The sequence below is a fragment of the Dendrobates tinctorius genome, unplaced genomic scaffold (genome assembly GCF_039654945.1).
Source record: "Dendrobates tinctorius isolate UK_male_01 unplaced genomic scaffold, ASM3965494v1 ptg000009l, whole genome shotgun sequence".
NCBI classification, from domain to species: domain Eukaryota; kingdom Metazoa; phylum Chordata; class Amphibia; order Anura; family Dendrobatidae; genus Dendrobates; species Dendrobates tinctorius.
The window spans coordinates 2,518,606-2,537,604 of NW_027361677.1; the positions used below are offsets into that span (position 1 = coordinate 2,518,606).

Genomic DNA, 18,999 nt, shown 5'->3' on the forward strand with positions numbered 1-18,999 from the left:
CAGGGAATCAGCCCCTAGGCCATCTATGCTTTTAGAGCCAGATGGTAAGCTGAGAGACTGTAAGGTTCATACAACCAACAGCAGAGTGTCTTCTCCCAGGAAGACTACAGCAACCAAGGATCAGTGAAGGATTATGCAAGAAGAAACTTGTGCTTCACACAGGATCCAAGCTGCAAGTTGCCGGGGGAGAAAACACAGTGAGTAAGTGGCTGTACTGGAAGTTTCAGACTCCAGGAAGCCTTGGTCCCTGAAGGGATTAGAACAGCAGGAAGTTTACACCAAGTCTCAGCAGAGAGAAGGATAACTCCCATCGTGCAGAGCAGACTGTAAACCTGGCGAGAGTTGTAATTTCTCCTCTGAACTGCATCTGAACTTCAGTAAATGATAAAGTGGCTTTCCTTGTCTCCTGCCTTATTAGTCCGTGCCATCTACTTCCATCACAATCTCTGGGGGTCAGCCCTAGTTGGAGGGGGTTAAACATCTGCACTGCCATCACCATCTACCCCCCCCCTAGGGATCATCTGCAGTGCCGGCTATCCTACAGTCCAACACTCCAACTGGCGTCACGTACTCTTTTCCAAATTTCTTTTATTTTTACTTTTTTTTTGTTCAACCCCCATTTCACTGTCCCTGGAGCACAGGCATCGGGCACGGCTGCCACCCCATGACCTCCTGAATCTAATGCTGCCCGGCGACCTGAGTACCCAGCTCTGGGCGAGACACTACCACTTTTTTTGTTTTCCTCTTTTGCCCAGAGGGCCGTGTTTACTCCTTGCTTTAGCTTGGTTTATGCTGTATATAATAAACCAAGGAAGTTCTTAAAGAGACAATGTTCCCGTGTCTACCTCCACGTACAGCTGAGTGAACCGATCTACCACACACTTTATCGGCTCGTATCGAGGACAAAGCCACAGCTCCTGCATAATGCCTAGCATGGTCAACAACTGGAACAATGGAGTATATGCCAGGGCTGTGAGGTATTCCAAGTGGCCCTAAAATATCCACAGTCACTCATTGCAAAGGCTCAATCAATCATTGGTAGTGGTATAGAGGGGCTTTTAGCCTTTTGTACTCTAAAGTGTCTAGCAAGTGGAATCACATCGGCAAACATCAATAAATGTTCCCTGAATGGATACGGGACAAAAAGATGCTTTTCACATTATGAATCCTCTGTTGTGTCATGGGAGAGGGTCTCTTTATGTAGCTTTCCCTGGTTAAAGTGTATGTCTGGCGCCCCTGAGGCTCAGTCGCCACAGAGGTACTGCACCTTCCTCTCTCCTAAGGTGTGGTACCCCACCATCCAGATAAGTTGGAGGCTCCTGACCACGTTCCAACACTCGTACCCCACACAATAGAGTAGTTCAGCACAACCACATTGCGGCTCCTTGCTTAGAGAGTAGCAGAGCACCTTTGGTGGTTCCCTGCTTGGAGCACTAAACGTGCTGGGAGGCGGGTGGAGCTTAGGATGCATATATATGAGCGGGATGGTTTAGGATGACAGGTCAGTCTGACAGGAGGTCAGTGAGGAAGGAAGCCACTCGGAGGGAGTGGGGATCCCTGGAAGAAGGGATGGAGGAAGGAGTGCTGCAGCTGCCTCAGTGACCTGAGCCAGCTGGCACGGGAAAGGAGAGGAAAGAAGGAGAAAGACGTAGAACTGAAATCTGAACTTCCATAGAAGGGAAAGACAAGTACGGAATGTTGGAGTAAAGGGAACACAGAGGACGTGGGTTAGAGGAAGAACCCTGCCTAGAAGTTCTGAGCGCAAGGCCGGGGCCCGGTCCCCGAGGTTGTATGGACGCTAATGGTTCTGCAGCAGACACCGGTGGAGTAGTAGGCTGTAAATGCACTACTCCCATCTAAGACTTGAGGGCTAAATAGCAACATGGATAGAGAGCCGGGACTTAGGAGTAGAGAGTCCCCGAAGCAGGCTACAGCTGTCTGCCGTGCAAGTAGAGTTCTTGGGCACATCTGTCAGGAGGAACTCCAGCGTACCACGGTACTGGGGATCTTCACATTTAAAGGCGCTATAGAGGAGACGTTCAGGAAAGGCACATAAGTTGGCGGAGTGTGGAAGGGAGCTTTCCATCTTGCCTGGAGGTTGACTGAGTCCCTGACCCGGAGGACATGGCACAGAAGCGGGCACTACAGACTGTGAGTAAAGCTTTGGAACTACATGCCCTTGTGTCCTCCATTCCTTCCTGCGTCCGTCTGCCTGACACTGCTACATCCCCTGCGCTGGACACTACACCACCTAAGTGTCCCCACATCTACACTGCCCTGGGACAACAGCCCTGCCTGTGGAGGGCTATACCATCATTGCTGCACCACACCATCTGTCCCAGAAGATCTGTCTGCAGCGTCAGCTTAACACCTCCCCTTGCCGAATACCACAGGTGGAGTCACGAACTATTCATTTAACTACATTCCACCATTCACATCTTTCTATTACTTGGGCGCCCAGGGCCACGGTCCGGGTCACCGCTGCTGTGACACCTCCCACTGACACCGGCCCGGTACCAAGTACCCCACAGCCCTGGGAGGGCGACCCATATGCTCTCAGTGTTAGACTCAGCATGAGGTTGCTCTGGAAGACATCTCAGCTTCTACAGACTGCCATCTGGGCAGCCCTGACTACCAGTCTGTAGGCCCTGGCCTAGTGGGAATGTTAGGCCCTGATCAGAGGCTGGAGGCTGGTCTGCTATTGGGATCCTCATTAGGGCTGCCATGTGGGAAGACTCCTGGGCCATAGTAGGGTCCTCCTGTTCTAGCAGTTCTTCCCGAGACTCATCCTCTAATTATGACGACTCCTGGAGTGGACCCTCTGGGTCGTGACACCAACCCTCCCAGGGCGAGCTGACCTAGTGAAGACCACCCCCTATACAGGGAGTGTCAGGGGCAAGCCCCAGGGGGTGAGGCACCACGACTGCTGGCACCAGGCGGCCGGCTCACAGGAGACACGAGTGGGTGAGAGTGTCTGCAGGAACGTGTAAAGTGTGGACACGGGAACACGTGGTATACAGAGACTTCGTTCGTCCGGGTGTGAGAGAAGCAGGAAGCGTGCAAGGAGCACGTCAGAGCACTGAGTCAGGCAGCAGGTGTGCCAGGAGGTGTAACAGAGTAAGAGACTGAGTACAGGATCAGAGTGTGTGCCCGGAGGCACAACTGAGTATAAGACAGAGCACGGAATCAGAGTGTGTGCCAGGAGGCACGACTGAGTATAAGACAGAGTACAGGGTAAGAGCGTGTGCCAGGAGGCACAACCGAGTATGAGACAGAGTACAGGGTCAGAGCGTGTGCCAGGAGGCACAACCAAGTACAAAGCAGAGTGCAGATTCAGAGCGTGTGCCAAGAGGCACAACAGAGTGCAAGGCAGAGGACCTGAGTACAGCGCACAGCCAGGCAGGGACATGGCAGACCAAGCCAGGAAGCACAACAATAATCAGGCACCTCCCCTAGGGGGAGGTCGTCTGATATAGCACATGACTACTACTGGTTCCGGGTCAGGACCTAGCCAGAAAGCACATGACCACTACAGGTTCCGGGTCAGGTCCTCCATTACCATAGAGAGGACCGAGCCCTATACAGCACTGACAGGAGCGCGCAAGCGCAAACGTGACATGTAGGAGGAGGCCCGGGGACGAGAGCTGCGCGTGCGCACCCTACGGGACCCCCGGAGTGACCGCAGCTCCGGAAGAGATGACGTCGGGACCGAGGTCCCGCCCCCAGGTGAGCACGGCGTGACAGTACCCCCCCCCTTTACGCCCCCTCTTTCTAAAACTGGAGAGGAACTTAGACAAAATCTGGGGTGCGTGGATATTCTCCCTGGGTTCCCATGACCTCTCCTTGGGGCCAAAACCCTTCCAATCGACCAGGAACATGGTTCTCCCTCTTACCCTCTTCATGGCCAAAATGTCATTCACCTCAAACTCATCCCCCAAGCCAACAGGCTGGGGTGTGTGGCCTGGAGAAGGATGAAATCGGTTAAGAACCACAGGTTTTAGGAGAGACACATGGAAGGAATTGGGAATACGGAGTGAAGGAGGCAGCTTCAATTTGTAAGCAACATCATTAATCCGCCTGAGGACCTCAAGAGGACCAATGTAACGGGGACCCGGTTTGTAAGATGGTACCTTAAGGCGGACGTATTTGGTGGAGAGCCACACCTTGTCACCAGGGAGAAATGGAGGAACGTCCAGGCGCCTCTTGTCAGCGTGTAATTTCATTCTGTCCCGTGCTTTCTCGAGAGCGGTTTTGGTCTCCTGCCATACCATGGAGAACTCCACAGACTGAGAATCGGCAGCAGGTACCCCCGAGACAGGAAGTACCGGTAGAGGCACATTGAGATGCTGTCCAAAGACGATGAAGAAAGGAGACTTGGTAGACGATTCACTGGAGTGATTATTGTAGGCGAACTCAGCCCAAGGAAGTAGACCGACCCAGTCATTCTGATGAGCATTAGAAAAATGCCGGAGATAGGATGTAAGGATCTGGTTGGTACGTTCCACCTGCCCATTGGTTTGGGGGTGATAGGCGGAAGAGAAATCCAATGACACTTTCATGAATCCGCATAGAGCTCTCCAGAACCAGGAGGTGAATTGGACCCCTCTATCTGACACGATGTGCTGGGGGAAGCCGTGAATCCTGAAGATATGGGAAATGAAGATCTTCGCCAAGTCAGGAGCAGAGGGTAGTCCGGGAAGAGGAATGAAGTGAGCCATCTTTGAAAATCGGTCTACAACCACCAAGACCACAGTACAACCGGAAGAACAAGGCAGATCAGTAATGAAATCCATGGCTATGTGCTGCCATGGAGCCGACGGAATGGGAAGCGGGAACAGAAGACCGGAGGGTGGTTGTCTGGGTATCTTGTTCTGGGCACAGGACGGGCAAGATGCTACAAAGTCTTTAACATCCTGGGAGAGTGAAGGCCACCAATAATGGCGAGAGATTAAGTCCAAAGTCTTTTTGACACCAACGTGGCCGGCAATCTTGGACGAATGTCCCCAATTTAGCACTCGTTTTCGGTTATTCTCAGCCACAAAGGTTCTTCCTGGAGGTAACGTGGTTAACTTGACAGGAGCCACAGTAATTACTTTGGATAAATCAATGATATGAGAGGGTTCTTCCTCTGCATCAGACGACAGGAATGATCTTGACAACGCATCCGCTCTAACGTTCTTATCGCCGGGCCGAAAATGTAGCTCAAAGTCAAAGCGGGCGAAGAATAGGGACCACCTGGCTTGCCGAGGATTGAGCCTCTGTGCGGACTGGATGTACGCCAGGTTCTTATGGTCTGTGAAGATCTTGAATGGATGTATGGCACCCTCCAGTAAATACCTCCACTCCTCCAAGGCCAACTTAATGGCCAATAGCTCTTTGTCGCCAATGGAGTAGTTCTGCTCAGTGGAGGAAAATACTTTAGAAAAGAAGCCACAGGTGACAAAACGTCCAGAAGAGGATTTCTGCAGAAGGACTGCGCCAGCCCCAGTAGAGGATGCGTCTACCTCGAGTGAAAGGTCTACTAACCTCAGGTCGGTGAAGCGCCGGAGCAGCGGCGAAGGCTTGTTTCAACGACTGGAAGGCCTCTTCAGCCTCAGAGGGCTAAGCCTTTGGGTTAGCTCCCTTGCAGATAAGGGACGAGATGGGGCGAACCAACGAGGAAAAATGAGGAACGAACTGTCGGTAGTAGTTCGCAAAACCAAGGAAGCGTTGGATTGCCTTCACCCCATGGGGCTGTGGCCAATCGAGGACGGCGGACACTTTTGCCGGATCCATGCATAGACCTGATTCTGAGATAATGTACCCCAAGAATGGCAGGGACGTTTGCTCGAAGGCACATTTCTCGAGCTTGGCATAAAGGCGGTTCTCCCTCAGGCGCTGGAGGACTTGACGCACGTTCTTTCTGTGGGCGGAGAGGTCTGGAGAAAAAACGAGGATGTCATCCAGATAGACTACCACGCAGGAGTACAGCATATCCCGGAAGACGTCATTCACGAACTCCTGGAAAACCGCTGGGGCATTGCAGAGGCCGAAGGGCATGACCAAGTACTCGTAGTGACCGTCTCTGGTGTTAAAGGCGGTCTTCCACTCATCCCCGGAACGAATGCGGATCAAGTTGTAGGCCCCACGAAGATCCAGTTTGGTGAAAATTCGAGCTCCTCTAAGTCGGTCAAAGAGCTCCGGGATCAATGGCAATGGGTACTTGTTCTTGACCGTGATATTGTTCAGGCCTCGGTAGTCTATGCAAGGACGGAGGGAGCCGTCCTTTTTTACAAAGAAAAATCCCGCTCCCGCGGGCGAGGAGGACTTACGGATGAAACCTCTAGCAAGGTTCTCCTGGATATAGTCAGACATAGCTTGGGTCTCAGCAGGGGATAGCGGGTATATCCTACCCCTGGGTGGCGTAGAACCAGGAATGAGGTCAATCGGACAGTCATATGGCCGATGGGGGGGCAGAGTCTCGGCCTCCTTCTTGTCGAAAACATCTGCAAAGGACCAGTAAGCCGACGGCAGACCTGTAGGTGCCGGGGATGGACCGGCAGAGTTCATCAGACGGACGGGCAAGAGGCACTTCTCCTGACAGAACGGTCCCCACCGGAGTATCTCGCCCGACCGCCAGTCCAGGGTTGGCTCATGAGTCCGTAGCCAAGGGAGGCCTAGAAGAAGTGCGTGAGACATGGTGGACAAGACGAGGAAGGAGATCCTCTCCAGGTGCAGGGCTCCGATCTGCAGCTCGATCTCTTCGGTGGCCTGGGTAACGGACTCCAGCACGGACGTACCATTGACCGAAACAATCGACCGAGGAGTCTCCAGGGATCTGACAGGAATCCGGTATTTTTTAACCGCCTCGAGTGTGATAAAATTCCCCTCCGCGCCAGAATCCAGGAAAGCCTCCTCAGAATAACGCTTGGCACCGAGATTCAATAATACGGACACGAGCAGGGGAGGAGAGGAATCACGTACACCTAGGGAGGCCTCTCCTATCAACCCTAGGCGGAGAAGTTTCCCGGCTTCTTGGAGCAGGAACGGAGGAGGTGAGAGGAGCTCCTCTCTCTGGCTAATTCACGGGCACGTTCCTGAAACCGCAGGTCGATGCGTGTCGCCAGTGAGATCAGATCCTCTAAAGAGGTGGGAGTATCCCGACCTGCCAGTACGTCTTTGATCCGACTGGACAGGCCACGCCAAAAGATCCCTACGAGAGCCTCGTTGTTCCAACCGAGTTCGGAGGCCAAGGTACGAAAACGGATGGCATACTGTCCTACCGGTAGCGTACCCTGATAGAGGTTAAAGAGGGACTCGGTGATAGAGGCCAGCCGACCCGGCTCGTCGAACACCTTGCGGAAGGTGTCCAAAAAGGTGGAAAGCCGAGAGACGAGTGGGTCATTGCGCTCCCAGAGGGGGTTCACCCATGCTAATGCCTCCCCCTCTAAGTGTGAAACAATAAAGGCAATTTGGGCGCGCTCAGTGGGATAGTGCTGCGGCAAAAGCTCAAAATGTAACCGGCATTGGTTCAGAAATCCTCGACAAAACTTAGGGTCCCCGCTATATCGGGGTGGCTTGCCGAGGCGCGGCATCGGGTGCGGGGCCGAGGACTGGGCAGAAACGGATTGTATGGCCGACAAACGAGACTCCATGGATTTCAAAAAGACCATAATCCTGGTCTGACTCTCCCGTAGGAACACCAGTTCCTTTTGGATGGAGGTGGTGGCACCAGCGGGGTCCATGGCCTGATTATACTATGACGACTCCTGGAGTGGACCCTCTGGGTCGTGACACCAACCCTCCCAGGGCGAGCTGCCCTAGTGAAGACCACCCCCTATACAGGGAGTGTCAGGGGCAAACCCCAGGGGGTGAGGCACCACGACTGCTGGCACCAGGCGGCCGGCTCACAGGAGACACGAGTGGGTGAGAGTGTCTGCAGGAACGTGTAAAGTGTGGACACGGGAACACGTGGTATACAGAGACTTCGTTCGTCCGGGTGTGAGAGAAGCAGGAAGCGTGCAAGGAGCACGTCAGAGCACTGAGTCAGGCAGCAGGTGTGCCAGGAGGTGTAACAGAGTAAGAGACTGAGTACAGGATCAGAGTGTGTGCCCGGAGGCACAACTGAGTATAAGACAGAGCACGGAATCAGAGTGTGTGCCAGGAGGCACAACTGAGTATAAGACAGAGTACAGGGTAAGAGCGTGTGCCAGGAGGCACAACCGAGTATGAGACAGAGTACAGTGTCAGAGCATGTGCCAGGAGGCACAACCGAGTACGAGACAGAACACAGGGTCAGAGCGTGTGCCAGGAGGCACAACCAAGTACAAAGCAGAGTGCAGATTCAGAGCGTGTGCCAAGAGGCACAACAGAGTGCAAGGCAGAGGACCTGAGTACAGCGCACAGCCAGGCAGGGACACGGCAGACCAAGCCAGGAAGCACAACAATAATCAGGCACCTCCCCTAGGGGGAGGTCGTCTGATATAGCACATGACTACTACTGGTTCCGGGTCAGGACCTAGCCAGAAAGCACATGACCACTACAGGTTCCGGGTCAGGTCCTCCATTACCATAGAGAGGACCGAGCCCTATACAGCACTGACAGGAGCGCGCAAGCGCAAACGTGACATGTAGGAGGAGGCCCGGGGACGAGAGCTGCGCGTGCGCACCCTACGTGACCCCCGGAGTGACCGCAGCTCCGGAAGAGATGACGTCGGGACCGAGGTCCCGCCCCCAGGTGAGCACGGCGTGACACTAATCCTTGGAATTGCATTTTAGCAGCAACCTGACTGTACTGTATAAGTACAGACCTGCATATTGGTGCATTTTCCTGCATCACACAGGATCTCTGGAGGGTCACTGGCTTTCACCTTCTCTGTGATATTCATTGGCAAGGCAGGGACATAGTGGGATACCATCCAGCCCAGGTCCGTGCCTAGCAACACATTGGTAGGAACGGTGTCCGATACACCCACTTCTCTCAATCATTTCCCTGCTCCCTAGTCCAGATACACACAGTCCACGGGCAAGGCAGGGTTTCCCCCCCTCCCTTTAATGCAGGATACAGACCTAGTCTTTCCTGGAATTATATCAGCAGGGTTCACTAGTTCTGGACGCACCAGAGTAAGTTCTGTTTCTGAGACCAACAGTAACTTTATTTCCCACAGTGTCAGTTCTCCTTATTCCTCACATCAGAGTCAGCCACAAACAAGACAGATGATGAGGGCCTCGGAGGCTTGGTGGTCATACTGGGACTTTCTTCCAATCAGTGCAGGCAACACTGGCATGTCCCACATTTGTTACACATAAAGCATCGACGTGTATCAACAAAAGAATGACTGATCCCGGTGGCCCCGGAGGAAATACATGTAGAATGCCTTGGGGACCAGCTGGCAGGGGGTGAGGGATCACCAACTGGCTTACCTCCCTTACAGCTGAATCCCGATGGCTTCTTTGCAGTCTGATCAGCAGTCTTTGGCTCTTGATTGCACACAAATTATCGGACATCCATGGAACATACAGGTCTGGCAAAAATTAAGAGACCAATGCAGTTTTATAAAAATCAGCTTCTGTCAGTTGAATTCCAACCAGAGTATTTGACGAAAGAAAGTATAAAAAACCCTGCTGTGGCGTTCACAATCCTCTTGCAATAGGACAAGCTGGATGGCAGAACAAGTGCTAGTAATATTCCAAAAGTAATAGGAATGAAAAAATTAACTTTTAACCATGTCAAAGGAGTCAAAAAGTCTTGAGTGAGGAAAACAAGGGCTTAATTCTGGTTTAACTAGCAGAGGGATACAGTGAGCGTCATGTTGCCTCCATCCTTAGATTTTCTAAGACGGCAGTCCATTACAACAAGGTCAAGCAGCAGACATTGGGGACAACAAAGCTACAGACCGGCAGAGGGCAAAAACGACTCTCCACTGAACCGAGATGACCATCATCTTATTCGAATGTCACTCAGCAACCGCAAGATGACATCAAGTGACCTACAAAAGGAATGGCAAATGGCAGCTGGGATGAAGGGCATGGCAAAAACAGTTCACTCCTAGAGGCAGGGCTCAAGTCATGTAAGGTAGAAAAAAGCCTTTCATCAATGAGAAGCAAAGGAGAGCCAGGCTGAAGTTTGCCAAAGACCATAAGGATTGGACCATAGAGGACTGAGTAAGGTAATCTTCTCAGATGAGTCTAATTTTCAGCTACCCAACACCTAGTCATCTAATGGTTAGATGGAGCCCAGGAGAGGCGTACAAGGCACAGTGTCTTGCACCCTCTGAAATTTGGTGGAGGATCAGTGATGATCTGGGGATTCTTCGGCAAGGCTGAAATTGGGCAGGTTAATCTTTGCGAAGGACATATGAATCAAGCCGGATACAAGGTTATCCTGGAAAAACAGTTGATTCCTTCTGCTCAGGCAATGTTCCCCGACTCTGAGGACTGGTTTTTCCAGCAGGAAAATGCGCCATGCCACACAGCTAGGTCAATCAATGTGTGCATGAAGGACCACCACATCAAATCCCTGTCAAGGCCAGCCCAATCTCCGATTACATTTTTGAACCCGGAGTGGCATAAATGAATATGAACTTGTTTTCTTAGCATTATTTGAGGTCTGCAAACGCTGCATTTTTTTTGTTATTTTGACCATTTCTCATTTTCTGAAAATAAATACAAAATTTAGTGCTTGAAAATTCGGAACATTTTTGGAGCACACTGAAGACACTCGTTTAGCAGCAGACTGCTGCTAAACGAGTGTCTTCAGTGTGCTCCAAAAATACTGTTTGTTTAAGTGCCCAAGGCTGCCAGCAGAGCATGCTCAGATAACACCTTATCCAAATAGGTTCTCTCAATACTACTTAAAATGTTAAAAAGGCACCAAAAAAAAAGTACTAGAACACATTCAAAAACACTGAAAAATGTATTTTCAGTAAACTCTTAGGGGACAAAGAGGAAAATGAGTCAAAAATAAGGGACGGCAACAAAGTTTCATTAGTTGTCCAAAATAAGGAAGTAAAACAGAAAAAAGTAAAGTGTTAAACCGAAAGAATCTAAAAACATCTCAGTTTCAGCACTCGTAACCCACAAAATTATCTGCTGCAGCGCGGCATGAGTCGAGATACGTGCAGAGATCACTGCGTGTACAGATGATGTAGTGCAATTTGCAGTAAATTCACGGTGACAGCTCCTCATCATACAATCATCCAGAATTAAGCAATGTACCGTACTTGCCTTACATCATTTTTAACAAATAAAAGAGTGAAAAAAAAAAAAAAAAAAACAACTTCCTCAATTCACATGTGATAATTAACACATTGCAAAATTCCCAGATGCTGTGCAAACGTCCGACTTCTACACTTCATATCACACAAATTGTACTGTACATGCAAAAAATGCAACAGTTGCAATTAAAGGGAATCTTTCGCCAGGTTTTTACCATCTAATCTGAGAGCAGTATGGAGTAGAGACAGAGACCCTGATTCCAGTGATGTGTCATTTACTGGGCTGCTTGCTGTAGTTTTGATAACATCACTGCTTTATTAGAGGAGATTATCACTAGAGGACTAGTAAACCTGCTGCCATGTAGTCCTCTACATTCATGAGCTGTGTATAACCCCGCCCCCACCACCGATTGGCAGCTGTGTACACTGTGCTTAGGCAGAAAGCTACCAATGATGTGGGTGGAGTTATACAGAGATCAGCATTCAGAGAACTGCTACATTTGCAACAGATAAAGCAGTGATTTTATCAAAATTACAAGTAGCTCAGTAAGTGACACATCACTGGAATCAAGGTCTTGGCCTCTACATTACCCTGCTCTCAGATGAGTGACAGACTTCCTTTAACAAATACATGAAGTCCATGGTTAGAGAAAGACCAAGGTCTAAATTTATCACTTGCTTTTATTAAGTCACTTTTTGTTTTTCAGAATTCTTTGCGCCTCAATTCTTCAAAACGGCGCACACGGTCCATGAACTTTGTATAAAGTCAAACAGTGTATTTTTTTTTCCTCTGTTGAACCATTTTTGCATTTTTTAGCACAAAAAAAGTCTCACGTATCGCAAAAATTGAGCCAAAATATCGGGGTGTACTTTAAGTCACTCAGGATGGGACTGGAGTACATCTGAGTCACATAGTAAGACTTAATGAAATGCCAAACTCCGCTCACAATGGAAAACATAAGAAAGACACAGGCGAACACGTATTACGGTAAATAGAGTTAAAAGAAAGTGCAAACTACAAAAATAATTAGGCGAAATGAAAAAATGGCAAAAATGTAACAAAAGCTAGATAAGGCTAGTTTCACACTAGCGTTTTTGAGCGCAGCGACGGCCTGCGCACGGCCGCTGCTAAGCCCCGACCCCTGCCGCGCCTCCGCCGGTAGCTCCGCCTACCGGCGCATGACGCTGCATGCGCCCTGCGTCCCCTATCTTTATCACTGGGGGCGCAGGCCGTGCGCAGTATGCGTTTGGCGGCGCATGCGCCTTTTTGACGGTGCGCCGGTGCAACCAAACTGCAGCAGGTTGCGTTTGGCGCAGGTCGGCGCACCGTCAAAAGGACGCATGCGCCGCCAAACGCATACTGCGCACGGCCTGCGCCCCCAGTGACGAAGATAGGGGACGCAGGGCGCATGCAGCGTCATGCGCCGGTAGGCGAAGCTACCGGCGGAGGCGCGGCAGGGGGCGGGGCTTAGCTGCGGCCGTGCGCAGGCCGTCGCTGCGCTCAAAAACGCTAGTGTGAAACTAGCCTTAGGCAAGCAACTGTTGCTGCACATCAATCAAAGCCATTTCCAAACAATCTGGAGTCCATCGTTGTACAATGAGAAAGATTGTTTTTCACGTGTGAATATTAAGGATAGTGGACATTCACCCCAAGGTTAGACCGTGCAATGCTCAGAGAAATGTAAAAAAAAAAAAAAAAAAAAAAAAAAAAAAAAAGAAGAAAACAAAGAGTCACAGCTCTGACTCTAAAGGCCTCAATTCTAAACAAAAAATGGCAGCACAACTAAAGTTGCCCCTGAACAAACCACAAGACTTCTGGAACCATGCCCTTTGGACAGAGGAGACCAAAGTGGAGTTGTTTGCCTATAATGACCTGTGGTACTTCGAGGGGGAAAAACCAAACCGTATATATCGGCACTGACACCTCACACCAAATGACAAGCATGTAGGGTGGAGGGGTGATGAGCTGATTTTGCTTTTGCAGTCACTGAGGTGACCATGAAACCCTGATACACAGATCACAGTGTAATGCAATCTCTAGGGTACTGTGGCCATTACAAGTAAGTTGCCAAAAAATCCATCCAACTAGGTGTGACTTTCTGCAACTAGAAAATAGCGCTTATTAGCCGTGCGAACTGTGTGGTGGACCAAGTAGCCCCAGATTAAGAGGGGAAGTGCATAAACGAATGGCCTCAAACCTCAATGAACTAAACCAACGTTGTAAAGAAGGGTGGGGACAATTCCTACAGAATAATGGGAGACGACGATTACTTCCAAGTTATTGCTGTTAAAGTTGGTTCTATAAACTAGTGATTCATGGGGCGTGCCTAACCATATATTTACTTTCCTCATGTCTGCATACACGTCCATTGTCTTTATAGTACGGGGTCTCAAATAACGTGTGTTTACGATATTAGTCACTTATTCAATTTGATCAGCTGACCACTTTCTTAGTCACAGTATTTTGAGGTCAGACGACCGGTCGAACAGCTCCTATGATCTCATGAATCAAACATTCAAGAGGTTGTCCGGTCAAAACAGATAAGTCTGCAGACATATGAATCCCCCGAGTTAACACATTATGTGGGTCGCCCTTCCAGGGCTGTGGGGTACTCGGTACCGGGCCGGTGTCGGCGGGATGTGTCACAGCAGCAGTGACCCGGTCCGTGGCCCTGGGCGCCCAAGTAATGGGGGAATGGAAATGGTAGATTATAGTTAATGGAATATCTCGTGACGCCACCTGTAGTGTTCGGCAAGTGAGATGTTAAGCCGACGCTGCTTGCAGATCCTCTGGGGCTGGTGGTGTGTTGCAGCCAAGATGGTAAAGCTCCCCACAGGTGAAACTGTAGCCTCAGGGCCGTGTAGATGTGCAGTTAGAGGAGAGGCACAAGCGGTATAGAGGCTGGTACCCAAAGGTAGCAGTGCTGGATGTGTTGGCGCAAGAATCAATGGAGGACACCAGGGCTTGTAGTTCCAAAGCTTTAATCACAGTCCGTCGTACACACAGGTGCCCGCCTATGTACTGTGTCCTCCGGGTCAGAGGCTCAACCAACCTCCCGGTCTGATGGAGTGCTCCCTTCCAATGCTCCTCCAACATGTACCTTTCTGAACGTCTCCTCTTATAGCGCCTTTAAGTGTGAAGTACTCCCAGTACTGAGTTACACTTGCAGTGCCTCCTGACAGATGTTCCCAAGAACTCTACTTGTACGGCAGACAGCTGTAGCCTGCTTCGAGGACTCCTTACTCCTGAGTCCCGGCTCACTATCCAAGTTGCTGTTGTGCCCCCAAGCCTTAGATGGGAGTAGTGCATTTACAGCCCACTACTCCACCGGTGTCTGCTGTAGGACCCTTAGTATCCATACAACCTCGGGGACCGGGCCCAGGCCTTGCACTTAGAACTTCTAGGCAGGGTTCTCTTCTAACCCACGTCCTCTGTTCCCTTTTACTCCTACGTTCCGTACTAGTCTTTCTTTCCCATGGAAGATCAGGTTTCTGTTCAATGTCTTTCTCCTTCTTTCCTTTCCCGTGCCAGCAGACCCAGGTCACTGAGGTCTGCTGCAGCACCTCCTTCCTCCATCCCTCTCTCAGGGATCTTCTTTCCTCACTCCTCTCTGAGTGGCTTCCTCTCCCAGACTGACCTGTAATCCTAAACTTTCCCGCTCTTTTATGTATTCTCAACTCTACCCGCCTCCCAGCACGTTTCGTGTTCCAAGCAGGGAGCCACCAAAGGTGCTCTGCTACACTCCAAGCAGGGAGCCGCAATGTGACTTTGCTGAACTACTGTGTTGTGTGGGGTGCGAGTGTTGGAGTGTGGTCAGGAGCCTCCAACTTACCTGGATGGTGGGGCACCACACCTCAGGAGGAGGTGCAGTACCTCTGTGGCGACTGAGCCTCAGGGGCGCCACATACGTACTACATGGATTCACCGGTTTCAAACCTGGGACTGGAGTGTATGTATGAGTTATACATGCCCCCATACATTTCTATTGAGCGAGGCAGCGCCCTCTAACCGGCCATGCGCGTCTCTAGATGGTGCATGGCCTTGCTTAATACAAGTGTTGGAGAGCGAGCCTGCGCCCACTGGCCGTGGTAAGTATAACTCATCCATACCCTCCGTTTCCGGGTCTGAAAGTGGCAAATCCTCACCGTGTGAATGCAGAATTCTGTTTTGACCAGGAAACCCTTTTAACAGGGTTTTCCACTTTTCGAACAAACCCTTCTCAATTGCCATACTCCTTCATGAAAAATAATAACAGCCTGCACTCACCTTCAGTATATCAGTATCAGACTTCCTGGGGGTCGGGTGACGTTGCTATATCACATGCAGTCCAATCAGTGGCTGCTTCACTCTCACTACCTTCCAACTGCTCCACTCTGACTTTCTCCGAATGAAGCAGAAGTGAAGCAGACTATTAGAGGTCAATGATTGGCTGCAGGGCTCACATAACATAATGTCACTAGAGCCCCAGCACCAACACCGGAGCGGTTACACCAGAGTAGCATAATTTAGAAGGAGTAGTCGAGATACCCTTTAAAAAAATACATTACGAACTCCTGCAGAGTTCCCCCGACATGTTTCTCTGCCTCTGCAGTGTCATTAGGGTAATGGAGCACAGCGTGGACGGCCTCCTTTATACAGGTAGTGTATGTAAGACCTAATTCAGGCATCTGTGTTGCACCCGCTTTTTTTCATGGATACAACACGTACCCATTATAATCTATGTTGCTATTCACATGTCCATTTTTTTCTGGTGTCATGGATGAAAAGTGACAATACAAGTCTATGGGTCCGTGAAAAATACGTACCGCATATAGGGGGCATTAGTGCGACATCGGGGTGCGGCACATTTTCTGATCTTTACTTTTTTCCCCCCAGGTGGTTTCCGTCTGAAAAAGACATTGTGTGCCCCCCTCTTTTAGAGATAAGCAAATAAATACACAGATTTATGGTCCAAAGGCCACGTCAGTATTCAGTGGTCACCGGACGGGAGCCATGGGAACCGCCTCCTACTTGTTGGCACAATGTCATGCATGCGTCATGGCGGGCCTACTAATCAGAAAAGGAAGCGAGGGAGGCTGTTCACAGGGCTCTTGCCATTGAATACCGACAAGGCCGCCGACCAGGGTTCTGTGCATCGTTTCACTCATCTCTACTGGTTTTGTTTCCCATAGCAACCAATCACAGCACAGCTTTCATTTGACCAGAGCTGTTTAAAAACTGAAAGCTGAGCTCTGATTGGTTGTTATTGGCAATAAAGACAGCTGTACTTTTGGACAGTTTTCATAAATGAGGCGAACTATGTTCTATATGGATTGGCTCTCTCTCAGGGGCTCCTCGGGTAACAGCGTGAGCACAGCTGTCCGCCTCACAGCTGTTGATAACAACAAGTGGAAAAAAAAAAAATCCCTCATGTCAGATGTAGGCTAAAGTCTCAAAATCTGACGTTATGGAAAGTATAAAGCAGCCGAAATGGTTGGACAATGAGAATTAAACTGTGTCAAGCCCAAAAACAGATCTGTGGAACTAGTCAGTCAGTAGCCACAATGTCTGCAGCTAGTGATGAGCGCGCATCTTGGGGCAAAAAGGACCGCGCGCGCGCATCTTGGGGCAAAAAGGACCGCGCGCGCGCATCTTGGGGCAAAAAGGACCGCGCGCGCATATCTTGGGGCAAAAAGGACCGCGCGCGCATATCTTGGGGCAAAAAGGACCGCGCGCGCATATCTTGGGGCAAAAAGGACCGCGCGCGCATCTTGGGGCAAAAAGGACCGCGCGCGCATCTTGGGGCAAAAAGGACCGCGCGCGTGTCTTCGGCGTGCATGAATACTACCTTCAAGTCCTCGCTGCCATTAGACAATCCCTATTTGTGTTGCAGCTGTCGAACAGGCACAAGACTTGCAGCCGCGGGGACTCTAACATTTTTCGAGCACGATGAGGACACTCAGATACCACCTGAGCATGCTCATATAACACCTTATCCCAGCACACTCGCTCATCACTATCTTACAAAACATTTGATTATTTTACCATAATTATTTCCCCGTTGTGATATACATATATTTCTGGAAGGATCTGTGACTCCGTACAGGAGCAGGGCACACATACACCGAGTTACATGTTTGTTAACAGCCCCTAAAATTGGGAAATCTCCGACACACCCAGAGCAGATACAGAAAAGCTAATAATACAGGGAAAGCGTAACACCGACACACATAATACTCATAGGATAAAATCCGCGTACTGCGGCACTTACACACAGATAACTTCTTACAAGGAAGGATGTAAGACAAGTGAGGATTTGTCTGTACAGAGACAAGGCTTCTTCTGGTCTTACTTTCCTCCTCCTCCTTCTACTTCCTACTAAGCTCCAGCTCTTCTCCTCCCATTTAACCTGCTCTTTACCTCTTAATCCACAGCAGAAATCTTCTCCCAGCTATTTCCTGATGGTTAGTGTAGATATTAGGCCTCATTCAGAGGTCAGTGATTTTTTTATTTTTGTCGTACTCAAAAAACGATCCGAGTTCCATCAGTGTTTGGTCAGCGTTAGTTTCTTACCCTACGGTCACTATCAGTATTTGGTCAGTATTTTACATCAGTATTTGTAAGCCAAAACCAGGAGTGGGTGATAAATACAGAAGTGGTGACGGGTTTCTATTATACTTTTCCTCTGTGGTTTATAAATACTGACCAAATACTGAAAGGGGGAATGTGGCTTTGGGACAGGTGCAGACGACCATAGATTCTCTCATCCGAAAAAATCGAGTCGAATATGGAAACTAAACGCTGATCTGAGTGTGATCCAGTTCTCTTGGATGAGAAGAAGGAGAAAAAAAATTCTCCATCTTCTCCATTGTGTCAGTCCGTGGAAATAGGACTGCACTCAGATAATATCCGAGTGCAGTCCGATGCTTTCTGTGGAGTCATTGACTTGCATTGCTGAGTGCGATCTGGATATTGGATCAGCCTTGGACATGCAGCGACCTAGCCGGTCCAAGGAAAAAAAAACTGACGAGCACGGCCCCACAGAATAACCTTGGTCTGAGTACTATCCGATGTTTTGTCAGATCACACTCGCACCAAAAAAAAAGCTTGTCTGTACCTGCCTGATTATGTGCAGTAGATTTTTCTGCAGGAAAAACCAGCAGTGTTGGCAAGAAAAACACTGTGTGTAATACGTGCCTTTTTGATGCGGTTTATACTTATGTGGTTTTTATGTGTTTTTAGTTTTTTTTTTTCCGATTCAGTTAAAAGAATTGCCAATGCTGCAGATTTAAAAAAAAAACAAAAAAAACACACTTTGATGGATCAAATATGCAAGGAAAAAATGAGCAGCATGTGTTCATTTTGCAGGTACAGTGAAATGCGGCGTTTTGTTTTTTTTCATGAATCGCATAAAAAATGCAGAGTGTGAACAAGCCCCAAGAGTTTTATCAATTTTTTTGGTACATGGCATCCACATTGTGCTCTAAAATATTGCATCCACGCTGTCTGCCCTTATGAATTATACAGAGACATTCAGGAGCCGGAAAAAGCTGTGTACATTCAGAGCATACCCACCACTGTTTTCCTTTATTAGCTATAACCACCACACTGTCCTCATTTTTAGCTATAACTGGCACACTGTCCCTATCTTAAATGTCCCCCCCCATGCTTACCCTTTTCCATATGGGGCCCCCTCTTTACGTTGCCCCCTATGTTTACTGTGCCCTCTCACTTTGTTCTCCCCATACTTCCCAGTCTCTATATTGTACCCCCTCCTTACACATCCCCACCCATATTGTTTTCTCCATACTGTGCCCTCACACT

General features: G+C 49.5%; 1 protein-coding gene across 1 annotated transcript in view; it reads right to left on the reverse strand.

The window, feature by feature from the left end:
* The window catches only part of LPCAT2 (lysophosphatidylcholine acyltransferase 2), a 58,085-nt gene extending 40,483 nt beyond the window's left edge, over positions 1 to 17,602 (reverse strand). The window contains exon 1 of the mRNA XM_073581692.1: positions 17,447 to 17,602. The gene's annotated coding sequence lies outside the window, so the exon portion shown is untranslated. The remainder of the gene's footprint in view (positions 1 to 17,446) is intronic.
* Positions 17,603 to 18,999: the final 1,397 nt, after the last annotated feature.